The sequence below is a fragment of the Amblyraja radiata genome, chromosome 14 (genome assembly GCF_010909765.2).
Source record: "Amblyraja radiata isolate CabotCenter1 chromosome 14, sAmbRad1.1.pri, whole genome shotgun sequence".
Classification (NCBI taxonomy): domain Eukaryota; kingdom Metazoa; phylum Chordata; class Chondrichthyes; order Rajiformes; family Rajidae; genus Amblyraja; species Amblyraja radiata.
The window spans coordinates 37,803,216-37,819,621 of record NC_045969.1 but is presented as its reverse complement, the minus strand read 5'-3'; the positions used below and the strand labels follow the sequence as shown (position 1 = coordinate 37,819,621).

At 45.1% G+C, this 16,406-nt stretch overlaps 1 protein-coding gene across 3 annotated transcripts in view; it reads left to right on the top strand.

Moving 5' to 3' along the window:
• Positions 1 to 16,406, top strand: part of LOC116980693 (limbic system associated membrane protein) — a 1,768,528-nt gene that overhangs the window by 1,553,571 nt on the left and 198,551 nt on the right. The window lies entirely within an intron of this gene.

The window sequence follows — 16,406 nt, the reverse complement described above, 5'->3', positions numbered from 1 at the left end:
CTCCATGAAAGACTCCATAGACATTTGTAAGAGTAGGCTGTCAGTGCAACTATTTCTGGTGTTTTATAGGAAAAAATGTGCACAATTGCATTATTTCAAAAAATGTACATGGTTTGTTTTGAATAGATATTAATTTTAAAAGGTTTGCTGGGTAAGGAAAACTTTGCAGCAGAAATAAATTACTCCAAGCTTTCATGCGTCCATTTACGGATTTTCACATTCAGCGATGAGTATCGTGAATTGGTTGGGAAGAACTACAGATGCTGGTTTAAATCGAAGATAGACACAAAGTCTGAAGCAGGGTCTCGATCCGAAACGTCACCCATTCCTTCTCTCCAGAGATGCTGCCTGTCCCGCTGAGCTACTCCAGCATTTTGTGTCTATCCATGAATTGGTTGGGGGTTTGGGAAAGTGGAAAGGCTCCCATGGGAGGTAGGGAGGATGAAATAATGTTGCCTTCCTTCTGATCCATAAGGGGTGCTATAAAACTGCTTTATAGGCATGGAAAGACCCCCTTCGGCCCAATTTTCCCACACCGACCAACATGTCCCATCTACACTAGTCCCACCTGCATGCATTTGGCACATATCCCTCTAAACCTGTCCTATCCATTTCATCCTCTAAATGTTTCTTAAACCTTGCGATAGTACCTGCCTGAACGGCCCCCACTGGCAGCCCATTCCATACATCCACCACCCTTTGTGTGGAAAAATTATCCCCTCAGGCTTCTGTTAAATCATTCCCACCTCGGCATAAACCTACGTCCTCCGGTTATCGATTCACCTACTCTGGGCAAGACAGTCTGCGCGCCTTAGTATAGTTTAGTTTAGTTTAGTTTAGTTTAGAGATATAGTGTGGAAACAGGCCCACTTATTCTGCGCCGATCAACGATCACAAGTACACTTGTTCTATCTGACACCCTAGGAGCAATTTACAGAAGCAAATTAAACTTCAAACCAACCCAACCGTGGAATTCGATTTATTACGATGAGCTTTATTATTAAGAATGGTAAAATGGGATTTTGCTTTATGGGAACAGTTTGTGGCTGACTTGCGAACTGTTACCAACAATTATGAACAGTTCTCAGGGATAGAACTCTGGCATAATTTGAGGAGGATTCGTATTGTTGTTAGTGTGTGTTGTTGCTATTGATTCTCCAATAGTATTATGTTTTGAAGACAGCCACGGGGAACTAGGTGGAAGAAGTGGTCCTAGTGGTGACACAGTGGTAAAGCTGGTAGATCCACTATCACAGAGCGCTAGAGACCCAAGTTCAATCCTGGCCTTGCATGTTGTCTGTGTGGAGTTTGTACGTTCTCCCTGTGGCCACATGGGTTTCATATGGATGCTCCCGTTTCCTCCCACATTCGAAAAAGACATCCAGGTTTATACAGTAGGTCATTTAAACTCTGTAAATTGCCCCTAATGTATTGGAAAGGGATGAGTAAGTGGGATCCAAAGAACTAGCGTGAACTGATTGATGTGTCGGAAGGAACTGCAGATGCTGGTTTAAACCGAAGACAAAAAGCTGATGTGAAGCCCCTGTCCCACTTTCACAACCTGATTCACTACATCTGCCGAGTTTGCCCTTGACTCATACTCGCAGCATGGTCACCACGAGGTCGTAGAAGGTCGTAGGAGGTCGTAGGTAGGTCGTAGTAGGTCGTGATGCTAGTCGTAGGTACTCGTGGCATCAAGTAGGTCGGGGCGTTTTTTCTAGCCTGATAAAAAATGTCCACGAGTAAAAAAAAGGTTGGCATGAAAAAAATTGATACTTTTTAACTCGTAGGTAGGTCGTAGGTAAGTTGTAGTAGGTCGTAATGCTAGTCGTAGGTAGTCGTAGGTGGTCGGAGGCAGTCGAAGGTGATAGCTCCAGGGTGAAAAAAAAGTCAGTAGAAAAAAAAGTTATTTAAACAGCAGAACATCACCTCTGTCACTCCAAGGCATGTTCATTCATAGCTGGAGAGTTTTTTGGAGAGGAGACTTGTGTATTAGAGATAGCACCAAAAAGGCAGCAGTGCAGGGGGAGGGCACAATTCTAAAAAAAAATGGCCGTGCAGGTGTTGCCCACCCAAGAGGAGGCGTGGCAGGAGGTGATGCCACTGGAGGTGATAGTGCAGGAGGAGATAGCCCTCCATGAGAGACCCCTGGAGGAGGAGACCAGGGTGGTAGTATATGTCCCCATCACCACCCCATCCTTCACTGCCTCATTTGAAGGCAGCAAAGCAGCTCTTTCTCCTGTGTCTGACACAGCATCAGAGGCAGATGCCCCATTGGTGGTGAGGGAGGGCTGGAGGAAGGTTATGCCCTACACCTTCACCAGGCAGCAGGAGGGGGACCTTGAAGAATGGTTCCAGCAGAATGCCATCCTGTACGAAAAGGAAAATGAGAGGTGCAGGGACAGGGACAAGAATGGCATGCTTGCCACCCACTGCCCCACATGTGCTTAAAGTTCCATCTTTTGTCAAAGCCCAGCGCCACTCTCTTCCAGTCATCTGGTGTACTGGGACAGTCCATCACATAATATCCATTAACCCATTGAGACCTCTTCTTGTGCTTCCTCTTCACCCTTGCTCTTCCCCTTCTGCCTTTCTTAAAAGGCTGCTGAAGCAAAAGGGCTACTGCAAACAGCAGTAAAACGTACATGGTTGAAGCCAGTCTTCAACATAGTCGAAGGAGGTCTTCTTCATAGTCTTGGGAGGTCTTCAACATAGTCATGGGAGGTCTTCAACCTAGTTGTAGGAGGTCGTAGACATAGTCGTGGAAAGTCGTTGTAGGTCGTAGGTTACCACAACCTTGATTTTTTAGGTCGTTTAAGGTCGTCAGAGGTCGCAAATTAGGTCGTGAAAGTGGGACAGGGGCTTAACTCAGTGGGACAAGCAGCGTCTCTGGAGAGAAGGAATGGGTGACGTTTCGGGTTTGAAGAAGGGTCTCGACCCGAAACATTACCCATTCTCTCCAGAGATGTTGCCTCTCCCCCTAAGTTACTCCAGCTTTTTGTGTCTATCTTTGTGAACTGATTGGTGGTCAGTAGTGCTGAACTACTATCTAACTTTGATGTCCCTTGGACAATTCTTGATCGGACTTTGCTGGCTTTACTTTGCACTGAACAATATTCCCTTATCATGTATCTATATACTGTAAATTGATTGATTGTAATCATGTATTGTCTTTCTGCTGACTGGTTAGCTCGCAACAAAAAGCTATTCATTGTACCTCGGTACATGTGACAATAAACTAAACTGAACTCTGGAAAGAAGAGGCAGTCTCAGTGGGTGGTCACTGTGGTGCAGCTGGTACAACACCACAGACCCGAGATTGATCCTGAAATTAGGTGCTGTCTATGTGGCGTTTGTACGTTCTCCCTATGATTGTGTTAACATAGAACTAGCGTGAACGGATCGATGGTCAGCATGGATTTGGTGGACTGAAAGGCCTGTTTCCACATTGTATCTTTCAAAAACATATCACAAAATAATTATACATTTTTTGGCAATATTCATACTGGGCTTTATGCATCTGTATAAATGTTGCCTTTGACAGACTCAATGCTGTTGACGTAAATGTATATTTACAGTTTCTGAATCAGGGAGCGATCAAAGTAGTAGAACTGTTTGCCTTACCACAGTTGGAGTGGGCATGGGTCCTTCTTCTTATAACTTCTGACCATATGTCATCGCTTATCTTCCTCATTAGTTATCAACAGCACACCTCAGTCTCACTGTATCACTATGAGCAACATCTGACCTTTTTATCTAAAACAAGAACGCTGGCAGGGCCTGGGGAGTGTTGTAGAGCAGAGGGATCTAAGAGTTTAGGTACAATATTCCTTGAACATGGCATCAGAGGTACAGGATGGTGAAGAAGGTACTTTGATCTTCATCAGTCAGAGTATTGAGTATAAAAGTTGGGATTTATGTTACAGTTCTACAAGACGTCGGTGAGGCCGCATTTGGAGTATTGCGTTCAGTTTTTGGTCACCCTGCTAGAGGAAAGATGTTATTCACCTGGAAAGAGTGCGGAGAAGATTTATGAGGATGTTGCCAGAACTTGAGGGCCTGAGCTATTGGGATAGTTGGGCAAGCTAGGACTTCTTTAATTGCAGGAGAATGAGGGGTGATCTTATAGAGAAATATAAGATCATGAGGGAAATAGATAAGGTGAATGCACAGAGTCTTCTACCCAGGTTAGAGGAATCAAGAACCAAAGGACATAGGGTTAGGGTGAGAGGGGAAAGATTCGAATGGAACCGGAAGTGCAACCTTTTTACACAGAGAGTGATGTATGTATGAATGAGCTGCCAGAGAAGTAGTTGAGTTAGAAAGAAGTGAAGCCAGTCTGTGCAGTGTGAGTGACTGTTGGATTTGTATAGTTTGATTAACTTGTGTTGCTTAAAAATCTGCTGAAGCAAAAGGGCTACTGCAAACAGCAGTAAAACGTACATGGTTGAAGCCAGTCTTCAACATAGTCGAAGGAGGTCTTCTTCATAGTCGTGGGAGGTCTTCAACATAGTCGTGGGAGGTCTTCAACCTAGTTGTAGGAGGTCGTAGACATAGTCGTGGAAAGTCGTTGTAGGTCGTAGGTTACCACAACCTTGATTTTTTAGGTCGTTTAAGGTCGTCAGAGGTCGCAAATTAGGTCGTGAAAGTGGGACAGGGGCTTAACTCAGTGGGACAAGCAGCGTCTCTGGCAGGTACTATAACAATATGTAAATGACATTTGGAAAGGTATATGGATGGGAACAATTTAGAGGACATGGGCCAAAAGTGGCCAGGTGGATCTAGTATAGATGGGGCATCTTGGTTGATATGGGCAAATTTGGCAGAAGGGCCTGTTTCCATGATGTGTGACACTTTAACTCTATGCTGAAGTATTACAGATTGAGGCAAAAGCACCTTCCAACTCACCAGAATTGGTAAGTAGGTATAGGAGGAATAAACAGACTTAAAAGCAAAGTATAAATATTTAAGAATTCAGGTAGCATCAATGTCCGGTTCCACTTAATGCATAAATATTAATCAAGCAAATCTTTTATGTAACATTTGCCAACAGTAAATTAAAGTTGAAGATGATGTATTGTGAAACCTGTGACAAGAGTTCAGAGCTTTAATATCACAGATTGCAGCTGACAAAATGAGACATTTTTTATTAATATGAACCACCAGAGTAAAGTAAGATCTAATTGAGCTTGACTATCACCCCGGTGGCATTTTTTTCAAATCTAACACGGGTTCCAGCACAATACGTAGAGTAGTGTAGTTGCTGCATATAAACGAGCTGCTAATTAGAAAGTGCTACCCAACACCTCTGCCCACGTCCCTGCATCAAGACCTGTCAATTGCCAAATCCACCCTCTCTCAAGCTAATTTTAGAAAGATCTTCTGCTCCACTCACTGAAATAGATCTTCTCACAGGTGACTTTAGAAATTTTGCTTTCGATTTTTTTAGAGATACAGTGTGCATACAGGCCCTTCTCCCCATCGAGTCCAAGCAAACCAGCGATCACCCAATACACTGGCACTATCCTACACACTAGGAACATTTACAATTTTTACCGAAGCCAATTAACTTACAAACCTGTAAACCTTTGGAGTGTGGGAGGAAAATGGAACTCCCGCAGAAAACCCAAACGGTCACGGGGAGAATGTACAAATCCTGTACAGACAGCACAAATAGTCAGGATAGAACCCTGGTATGCAGTTCGGTAGTTGCTGTTAGGCAGCAATTCTACCACCGTGCCACTGTGCCACCTCACACCTGATAACAAAAAGATCACAAAGTGCAGGAGTAATAAATGAATGGGGAGGTTAGAAAGACACAAAACGCTGGAGTAACTCGGCAGGTCAGGCAGCATCTTGGGAGAATGTGGATAGGTGAGGCTTCGGGTCAGGACCCTTCTTCAGACCCTTGACTGTTAATAATGTTCTGGTTGTAATGGTAGATAGTTAGGATGCAAATTTAAAAGGCAATCTACTGCTACAATAATCTTGAGGGGAAATCTTGGCAGGCTCAGCAAAGTTTTATTAGTGAGAATGTCCTTAGAAGTTCACAAGTTGCAGGAGAATAATTAGGCCATTCAACCCACCGAGTCGACTGCCATTCAATCATGGCTGACCTGTCTTTCCCTCTCAACCCCATTCGACCTAAGGAATGGCCTTAGACGTGTTCATTGCTAAAAAGTTGAAGTTCAAATCAAAATTAATTGGCTGACTTGTTGTCCTTTTCTTGGTTTATCAGTCGGCATCTCCTGCATTGACATCAGTGGCCATTTTAAATCTTTCTTTGTGATAAATCATGACCATTGAGCCTTTACTGCTCTATCTTCAACAGTCTAGATGTGACCTTGGACCAGAACACATTCAATTCGCTGGGATCCCGGTCCCCATGATCATTTGTACTCATTCCTTTGCTTCTTCACTGATAGTCATCACACATTTTGTGGAGTAGCAGGTAAATTTCAGGTACACTTCTTCTGAGATCTCAAAAGATGAGGTTTTAAAGGAAAATCTCCAATGCTGGGCAAGTGGATATATATTATGCATCATATGTTATATAAATTATACATATACAGTATATTTCCATATATATAAATATATGTGTGTGTGTATACATATCTCTATATGTACAATATTTATACACATATCTATATATTTACTGTAGCTACCACTGTGATATAGATTTACATAATCAATTATATAATGTAGATTTATATAAATAAGTAAGATATGAATAAATAGGATAAATGCACAAAGTTTTTTTACCCAAAATAGCAGAATCAAGAACCTGGAGCCATAGGTTTAAAGTGAGAGAGGAAAGATTTAATAGAAACCTGAGTGGCAACTTTTCCATACAGAGGGTGGTGGATGAATGGAATGAGCTGCCAGAGGAAATAGTTGAGGCAGATACTATAACAACATTAAATGGCATTTGGACAGGTCCAGAACATAGATAGGAAATATTTAGTTGGAATGTAATAAAAAGTAACTGCAAATGCTGTTTTTTCCCCCAAAGTGAGTCAGGGAGCATTTCTGGAGAAAATGGATGTGACATTTTGGGTTGGGACCCTACTTCAAACTCGGTTGAAGAAGGGTGTGAAGTCTGAAGATGTCTTCAGTCTGAAGAAGGATCACAACCCGAAATATGACCTATCCATTTTCTCGAGAGAAGTTGCCTGACTCCCTGAGTTACTTCAGCACTCCAAGCGAGTCAAGTGTTTTTATGTCATATGTCCCAAAACGGAACAATAGCATTCTTACTTGGAGCAGCACAACAAATATATACAGTGCACTCAGAAAGTATTCAGACCCCTTCACTTTTCCACAATTTGTTACATTACAGCCTTATTTTTAAATGGATTAGATTCTTTTTTTTTTATCATCAATCTACACACAATATCACAGAATGAAGAAGCGTAAACAGGTGTTTAGACATTTTTACAAATCATTTTTTAAAAAAAACTGAAATATCATATTTACGTAAGTATTCAGACCCTTTGCTGTGACACTAAAAATTGAGCTTTGGTTCAATCTGTTTCCATTGATTATCCTTGAGATGTTTCTACAACTTGATTGGAGTTCACCAGTGGTAAATTAAATTGATCGGACATGGTTTGGAAAGGCACACACCTGTCTATATACGGTCCCACAGTTAACAGTGCATGTCAGAGCACAAACCAAGCCATGAAGACGAAGGAATTGTCCGGAGAGCTCAGAGACTGGATTGTGTCGAGACACACATCTGGGGAAGGGTATAAAACAATTTCTACAGCATTGCAGGTCCCGAAGAGCACAGTGGCCTCCGTCATTCTTAAATGGAAGAACTTTGGAACCACCAGGACTCATCATAGAGCTGACTGCCCAGCCAAACTGAGGGGGAGAAGTGCCTTGGTCAGGAAGGTAACCAAGAACCCAATGGTCACTCTGATAGAGCTCCAGGGATCCTTTGTGCAGATGGGAGAACCTTCCAGAAGGCCAACTATGTCTGCAGCACTCCACCAATCAGGCCTTTATGGTAGAGTGGCCAGACGGAAGCCACTCCTCAGTAAAAGGCACATGACAGCCCGCTTGGAGTTTGCCAAAAGGCACCTAAAGGACTCTCAGACTATGAGAAACAAGATTCTCTGGTCTGATGAAACCAAGATTGAACTCTTTGGCCTGAATGCCAAGTGTCACGTCTGTAGGTAACCAGGCACCGCTCATCACCTGGCCAATACCATACCTACGGTGAAGCATGATGGTGAAAGCATCATGCTGTGGGGATGTTTTTCAGTAACAGGAACTGGGAGACTAGTCAGGATCGAGGGAAAAGTGAACGTAGCAAAGTTCAGAAAGATCCTTGATGAAAACCTGCTCCAGAGCGTTCTGGACCTCAGACTGGGGTGAAGGTTCACCTTCCAACAGGACAACGACCCTCAGCACACAGCCAAGAGAATGCAGGAGTGGCTTTGTGACAAGTCTGTGAATGTCCTTGAGTGGCCCAGCTAGAGCCCGGACTTGAACCCGATGGAACATCTCTGGAGGGACCGGAAAATAACTATGCATCAACGCTCCCCATCCAACCTGACAGAAATTGTGAGGATCTGCAGAGAAGAATGGGAGAAATTATCCAAATACAGGTGTGCTAAGTTTGTAGCATCATACACAAGAGGACTTGTAATCACTGCCAAAGGTGCCTCAACAAAATATTGAGTAAAGTGTCTGAATACTTTTGTAAATGTGATATTTCAGTTATATATTTTTTAATTACTTTGCAAAAATTTCTAAACACTTGTTTTCACGTTTTTATTATGTGGTATTGTGTGTAGATTGATGATTTAAAAAAATGAATTTAATCCATTTTAAAATAAGGCTGTAACGTAACAAAATGTGGAAAAAGTGAAGGGGTCTGAATACTTTCTGAAAGCACTGTAAACACATATATCTATATCTGTTCTAGACCGGTTTTGTCTTTCTGTGCTGCGATTTCCGAGAGTACGCCGCCACCTACTGCTGTCATTTTTGGCCACCTCGCTCAGAGCCCCCCTCCGCCGCATGTGTGCTGAGGATTTTTCCCGTCTATGAAAATTGACAGAGATATTAATGTTTTTACAAAATTCCCCATTCTCTCTGCTGCCCCTGCTGGAGGGAGGGGGAGGGACTATAAAACCAGGAAGTGGTGTGCCTCAATCAGTCTCTGCAAGTGGTGTGCCTCAATCAGTCTCTGCAAGTGGTGTGCCTCAATCAGTCTCTGCAAGTAGTGTGCCTCAATCAGAGCACTGAATGACACTGACAAATGTCTACAGCACTGTGAGTACCCTTAATTTGGTTTGAAAATGAAAATATGGCTAGAGGTAAAAAAGCACTGCCTGCAAATGGTTGTTTGGGTTTGGGTTGAAGTTAAAAGGCACTCTCTCTTCCCCCCCCCCCCTCTCCTCTCCCCTTCCTCTCCTCCTCCCCCCCCCCCCTCTCCCCCCCTCCTATCCCCCCCTCCTCTCCCCCTCCCCCCCCCTCCTCTCCCCCCCTCCTCTCCCCCCCTCCTCTCCCCCCTCCTCTCCCCCCCTCCTCTCCCACCTCCTCCCCCCCCTCTCCTCTCCCCCCCTCTCCTTTCCCCCCTCTCCTCTCCCCCCCTCTCCTCTCCCCCCCTCTCCTCTCCCCCCTCTCCTCTCCCCCTTCTCCTCTTCCCCCCCTCTCCTCCCCCCCTCTCCTCTCCCCCCCTCTCCTCTCCCCCCCTCTCCTCCCCCCCTCTCCTCTCCCCCCTCTCCTCTCCCCCCTCTCCTCTCCACCCCCTCTCTCCCCCCCTCTCCCCCCATCTCTCCCCCCCTCTCCTCTCCCTCTCCTCTCCTCTCCCCCCCCTCTCCTCTCCCCCCCTCTCCTCCCTCCTCCCTCTCCTCTCCCCCTTTCCTCTCCCCCCATCTCCTCTCCACCCTCTCCTCCCTCCCCTCCTCCCCCTCTCCTCTCCCCCTCTCCTCGCGCCCCTCTCCTCTGCCCCCTCGTCCTCTCCTCCCTCCTCTCCGCTCCTCCCTCTCCTCTCCCCCCTCTCCTCTCCCCCCTCTCCTCTTCCCCCCCTCTCCTCTCCTCCCCCCCACCACTCCTCTCCCCCCTCTCCTCCCCCCCTCTCCTCTCCCCCCCTCTCCTCTCCCCCCCTCTCCTCTCCACCCCCTCTCCCCCCCCCCTCTCCCCCCCTCTCTCCCCCCTCTCCTCTCCCTCTCCTCTCCTCTCTCCCCCCCCTCTCCTCTCCCCCTCTCCTCTCCCCCCCCCTCTCCTCTCCTCTCCCCCCATCTCCTCACCCCCCTCTCCTCTCCCCCCCCCCCTCTCCTTCTCTCTCCCCTCTTTTTCTCCCCCTCCATCCCCTCCCCCACCGTCCCTCCCCTAAACTCCCTCCCCTCCACACACCCCTACCCCCTTCCCTTCCTCCCTGCTCCCCACCTCTCCCCCACCCCTCATCTCACTCCCCCTCTCTCCTCTCCCTCTCTCCTCCCCTCTCTCCTCCCCTCTCTCCTCCCCTCTCTCCTCCCCCTCTCTCCTCCCCCTCTCTCTCACTCCCCTCCACCCCTCCATTAGCGTGAGTGCGGGGGGGGGGGTAGTTAGTGTGTGACGCTGCATGCCGCCTCCCCCCCCCCCCCCACAACCGCACGTTGGGGGAACAGACCCAACGGGTCTGCACTTGGTCTAGTATAATACTAAAAGTCTGATCTTGACCACTTCCTGTTGTTCTGTATATTGATTTTAGAAAAAACGCTGCCACTTACGGCTATGATTTTTGGCCATCTTACTCAGTCCCCCTCCGCTGTGCAGGACAAGAGGATTTTTCCCATTGATGAAAAATAAATGAGTTATTAGTGTTTAAAAAATATTGAGATTCTCTCTCCTGAAGGCCACACCCCTTCCAGAGGGATTATATATCCCGGAAGTGTTGAGTGCCTCAGTCAGTCTCTGCAAGATGGGGGAGCGAGAGGGCCACGTCTCTCAGTCTGATCTGTGAATAACACTGAACACATGTCTACCAAACTGTGAGTGGTTTTACAGACCTGTCGGTGCCCTTAACGTGGTTTGAAAATATAATTTGGAAATGCTAAAGCTGTGTTGCCTTTGGTTTGGAAATGCTAAAGCTGTGTTGCCTTTGGTTTGTAAATGCTAAAGCTGTGTTGCCTAATTAAAGTTGCCTTGCCTAATTAAAGTTGCCTTGCCTAATTAAAGTTGCCTTGCCAAATTAAAATCACCTTGCCTTCTATGTAACTAAAAGTCTAATCTTCACCACTTCCTGTTTGCACTTTATATTTTTGGCCATCTTACTCAGAGTCCCCCCCCCCCCCCCCCCCCCCCCCCGCTCATCAGGTGCCGAGGATTTTCCCATCGATGAATAATAAGAGAGTTATTAGTGTTTAAAAACTGTTGAGATTCTCTCTCCTGTCAATCATGCCATGAAGGCCATGCCCCTTCTGGTGGGGGGGACTATAAAACCCCATGGCTCAGTCTCTGCAAGATGGAGGAGGGAGAGGTCACGACTCGCTGTCTTTCGGGCCTTGCACCCTGCTTGAAATGGTATGAAACTGCACTTGAATTTGGTGGCCTTGCACCCTGCTTGAAGTGGTAAGAAACCGCACTTGAATTTGGTGGCCTTGCACCCTGCTTGAAATGGAATTTCAAGGAATAGCCGTGAGTCAACTGTCAGCCCACCAGCCATGAGTGAGTGAGCTGCCAGCACAACTGGCTTGAGTGACTGATCCGCCAGCCCAAGAATCCATTTGGCCCACAATGTCCAAACTAGCCCTCTGGAAACCAGTCCCTTCAGCCCACAACACCCATACTAGTGTTCCAGAAAGCTCTCCCCCCCCCACTGGCCACCAATATTGGAATTGGTGGAGAGGTGGAATATTGCCCTCCCGTGTGATGCTGGGAGTCAACGGGTCCCACTTAGTCTGGTAGTAATATGTAAACATCATAACAAACACCACAAAAAAGCTCAATACAGAAAAAAATCATATATTGTGCAGACTTTAAGACGAAAAGCAATGCCTGAAGGCAGTTTGGAGTTTGGAGTTTAGATGGAGTTCATAGTGCTCAATAGCATGATGGTTATTGAGAAGAAGCTGCTCCTGAACCTGGAGTTTTCAGGCTCCTCTACCTTCTTCCCGATGGCAGGCGGGAAATGAGAGTGCTGCCAGAGTTATTCAAAGAAATTAAACAAGCGGTAGGGATATGGAAGTGAACAGCATTGAATGTGCCAGTGAAAGGTCTAGTTACTTCTCAGCAGCCAGTACAAGCTGCACTCTGCAGCTCGGCTCAGAGCTACAGTGATCGTCGGCTGCTACATAACTTCGGATTTCCACAGGATGATAAAGGGAAAACAGAAGGAAGAGCAGCATGCTGCACAAACCCTGTTCTGAAGATTATTTCTCTCCTGCATTTGGTATTATGTCCTGAACAGTAATTATGATGGTACAAAGTGTTAATTGTAAACATGTAGGGGCGACAGCCCAAATAATTTTAGTACCAAACGTCCTGTTGTTAGTGCTAATTGCAGTGGAAGATTGCATCTTAACTGGCCCATCACACTGTGTGTGAGCACTTTAAATATAAAAGATCACATCTCAGTACTTAGTGCCAGAGGAAGGACATTATTGCTATTGAGGGAGTGCAGTGTAGGTTTATCAGGTTAATTCCCGGGATGGTGGGACTGACATATGATGAAAGAATGGGTCGACTTGGCTTGCATTCACTGGAATTTAGAAGGATGAGAGGTTCTCTTATAGGAGCAATTCTTAAAGGATTGGTCAGGCTAGATGCAGCAAAAATGTTCCTAATGTTTGTGAAGTCCAGATCCAGAGGTCACAGTTTAAGAATAAGTGGTAGGCCATTAAGGACTGAGATGAGGAAACATTAGTCCAGAGAGTTGGAGAAAAAGCAGGAATGGGGTACTGATTTTGGATATTCAGCTATGATCATATTAAATGGTGGTGCTGGCTTGAAAGGCCGTATGGCCTACTCCTGCACCTATTTATCTATGTTTCTATGTAATGGAACTGGGATGGGAAAAAGAAAATCAATGCTGTTCTGTGCGCATTGAAGTTACACAATGTCATGTACATTAATTGATTTATTACGTACTCTCCAAAGTTATTGTCATCTTTTGGAAGCTCTGATGATGTGCTGAATGCCCTCATTTCTTTTGAAATAAAACACTTCTCCAGTAGTCATGCTCCCTACATTTATAAACCATGTCCATTCTTGGGTTAGATTTTATTTTGCTTTAGAGATACAGTGCAAAAACAGGCCCTTTGGCCCACCGACTCCGCGCCGACCAGCGATCACCCCGTACACTGGCATTAGGAACAATTTACATTTTTGCCAAAGCCAAATTACCTACAAACCTGTATGTCTTTGAGTACCACTGTGCCACCCCAAAACATATGCAAAGATCATGTAGTCACCAGTCTTCAGCAAACTTTATTACATTGATATTGTGAACGTCACAATTAACATTAGATAAGAAAAAGAGTGCAAGAATAACTTAGTAGGTCAGGCAGCATCTCTGAAAGACCTGGTTAGGTAACATTTTGGGTGTTCGGACTAATTGTAGAGAGGGGAGATAACTGAGAAAGGATGTGGGGGTGGGCCAAAACTTGGTAAGTGATAGGACACAAAGTGCTGGATTAACTCAGCAGGTCAGGCAGCATTTTTGGAGAACATGGATTGGTGACGTTTTGGGCTTGGTCGGGTTCAATTGTTCTAAAAATGATAGGTAGATACAGGTGGGGGGGGGGGGGGGGGATAATGGCAGATAGGTGGACAAAGGCCACAAGTAACATTTTCTTTAAATAGATAACTTCGAGTATGTGACTTACGCATATTGATCTCAATGTTCATGACCCATATTTCGGAATTGCACATTTTATGGTGAATAGTAGAAGATGGAAGTTTATTCCCTAGAGCAATATATTCCCTATTGAAGTTTTTCCTTTATCACACAGTGCTCTTCCTCAGAGGGCAGTAGAGGCCGGTTCTCTGGATACTTTCAAGAGAGAGCTTGATATGGCTCTTAAAGATAGTGGAGTCATGGGATATGGGGAGAAGGCAGGAATGGGGTACTGATTGTGGATGATCAGCCATGATCACATTGATTGGCGGTGCTGGCTCGAAGGGCCGACTGGCCTATTCCTGCGCCTATTGCCTATTGTCTATTGCTGTCTGTGTTATACACTTTATAACACAGATAGCATTTCTTGACACTATGGATAGTCAATGTTTCAAGACCCTTTTTATGTATAATGCTTTACTAATGTTAAGGCTGTGGGACATGCCCTGCAGGACACACTATAGAAACAATAAGGAAATGTATGAAGGTCCCAGACCTGAAATCTGGACTGAAGAGAGACACACAATTCTGGAGTAACTCAGCGGTCAGCCAGTATCTCTGGAGAAAAGGAATAGATGACATTTCAGGTCACATCCCTTCTTCTCGACCCAAAATGTCACCTATTCCTTAACTGCCTGACCTGCTGAAAATGCCTCCAGCATTTTGTGTCTATCGTCAGTGTAAACCAGCATCTGCAGTTGCTTCCAACACAGGAAATCTGAACTGTTTCTCTTCCCATGGAAGTTTTAGTGACCTGCTGAGGGATTCCAGGATTCTCTGTTTTTCGTTAAAGATTTACGGCATCTGTCGTTTTTGTTTCTGTTTTCACTTTCAAATAAATAAATGCTGTCTCTGAAGCAGCCCATTTCTTAATTGATCATGGAGTGCTTTGGGACATTCAAACATCATTAACTGTGTTATGCAAATACAAATCTTTTTTTCTATTGCCAGTGCAAACCCCATTCTACTCCTGTGTCAGGCGGCAAAGGCTAATATACTGAAGCAGAGATGAAAAGCTGTGTAGATAACGATGGTGTTCATCGGATAAGACCTTAAATGGATGCACAATTGGATTTTTTTTCCATTTGAATAATGGCTGAAATCCACACAACAAACATTGTATATTTAAGTAATGTACCATAAGTATGCCAAGCACATTGATATATTTTGGAGCAATGTAATAATACAGCATTTGAATTGCACATTTTCCTTTTCTGCTTATACCACTCAGCAGATGCAGATGCCAAAATAAATGTGTCTGGCCTCCGCATCAACGCTCTTAACTGTGTGAACGGCATTGCCGTTAAATCCATCAGCATGCAAGTGGAAAGATGCTGAAATAATGCCAAATGTCGAGTGTGTCATATAAAGCAAATATTATTTACAAAGTTACTTTTCCTAGATATTCATGCAGTCACCATACATTGAAGACATTTTCATGAATCCTAAATCTGACTGTACACAAACTGCAAAATTATAAGATTTCACACAGTTGGCAGTGTGATGGGTTTTCTCTGATTTAATGTGAGAATTAAACGTGAGAATTTATATTCTTATCGGAGCTGGATATTTGTTGTTCACAACAGTTCAGTTTAGTTTTAGTTTAGAGACTAGACCAAGTGGGACCCGTTGGGTCCCGTTCCCCCAACGCAATATTCCAGCACTCACCCATAGCCCCCAACTGTTCAGACACGGCTAAGGGGTTCCCGTTGTGACGCCAGAGATCCTCGTTGGGATGCCAGAGATCCCCGTTGTGACGCGAGTCAAGTCAACCCTCCCCAACTGCACTTACTCCTATCCCCATCCATTCCCCCTTATCCCCCAGCACTCTCTCCTCCTCTTCACCCTCCCTCTGCTTTACAATGTGTCCTCCGCCACTCCCTCCCTCACCTCTCCCTTCCACCCCCTTCCTCTCCTTTCCCCTACCCTCAGTCACTCCCTCCCCTCCATTTCCTACCCCCCTCCTCTCCCTCTAGCCCCCCCTCATCCCACACTCTCGCCCGGGTACCCGGCACAGTCTCTCCCCGCCCCCAGTCCACGCACTGGCTCCAATCTCAGCCCAGGGCCCGGATGAGGAAAAATTAAAATAGGAGGAAACTTACCCGTGGAGCTGTCGGGTCGCCGTTGTGACGGGAAAAAAAAGATGGCGGTCAGAAATTGTGAAAAAGCTTGAGGACCTGTGGAGTGGACTTTGTGGCGCCTGTCAAGTAAAGACGGCAAGTGGGGGTGGGCAAGTGGGAGCACTGCTTTATTTTTTGTAAGTTTTAAATGTCAATAACTTGTAAGATATACCATCAATCTGAACAAAACTTGTTTAATTTACATCACAGGACAATGATGAGAATGGTTGGCCAAAAATTGTAGCACTAAAAAACTCTGAAATAGGCAGGCAAAAAGGCATAATAAAATTACAAAAAAAGCATGAAAAGGCATTTATTGACAAAAAGGCATAAAAGGCATTTATTTCCACCACCAAAATATGTTTAAAATGATAATATAAAGGTATACTATATTAAATGACCAAAGTTGCCTGGTTGCACATAATTACTAGCATTTGTTTCAAATTATTTGG